Genomic DNA, 675 nt, shown 5'->3' with positions numbered 1-675 from the left:
CTTAACTGAGTTCTTGTAGATATGTGATGCGTTTAAGACTAATGGAGTTGATCCTGAAGTCTACAAGCTTATGCTTTTCCCTTTTGCTGTAAGATGTAGAGCTAGAACATGGTTGGACTTACAACCTAGAGATAGCTTGGACTCTTGGGATAAGCTGGTCATGGCTTTCTTAGCCAAGTTCTTTCCTCCTCAAAAGCTGAGCAAGCTTAGAGTGGATGTTCAAACCTTTAGACAGAAAGAAGGTGAATCCCTCTATGAAGCTTGGGAAAGATACAAGCAGCTGACCTAAAAGTGTCCTTCTCACATGCTTTCAGAATGGACTATATTAGATATATTCTATGATGGTCTATCTGAATTTTCCAAGATGTCACTGGACCATTCAGCAGGTGGATAGATTCACCGAAAGAAAATGCCTACAGAAGCTCAGGAACTTATTGAAATGGTTGCAAATAACCAATTCATGTATACCTCTGAGAGGAATCCTGTGACTAATGGGATGCCTCAAAAGAGAGGAGTTCTTGAAATTGATGCTCTGAATGCTGGTGCATGAAATTGTAAATCACACTTTTTACAACTCGTACCACTAACCAGCAAGTGCACTGGGTCGTCCAAGTAATACCTTACGTGAGTAAGGGTCGAATCCCACGGAGATTGTTGGCTTAAAGCAAGCTATGG

General features: G+C 41.2%; 1 non-coding gene across 1 annotated transcript; it reads right to left on the bottom strand.

The window, feature by feature from the left end:
* Positions 1-202: 202 nt before the first annotated feature.
* On the bottom strand, positions 203-310 carry LOC130978153 (small nucleolar RNA R71). The gene has a single exon (XR_009085812.1). It is a non-coding gene; the product is annotated as a small nucleolar RNA R71 (small nucleolar RNA).
* Between the last annotated feature and the right edge of the window lie 365 nt (positions 311-675).

Source organism: Arachis stenosperma, chromosome 4 (assembly GCF_014773155.1).
Source record: "Arachis stenosperma cultivar V10309 chromosome 4, arast.V10309.gnm1.PFL2, whole genome shotgun sequence".
Taxonomy (NCBI): domain Eukaryota; kingdom Viridiplantae; phylum Streptophyta; class Magnoliopsida; order Fabales; family Fabaceae; genus Arachis; species Arachis stenosperma.
Note: the sequence above shows the minus strand (reverse complement) of the source record. Positions and strands in the feature narration are given on the sequence as shown.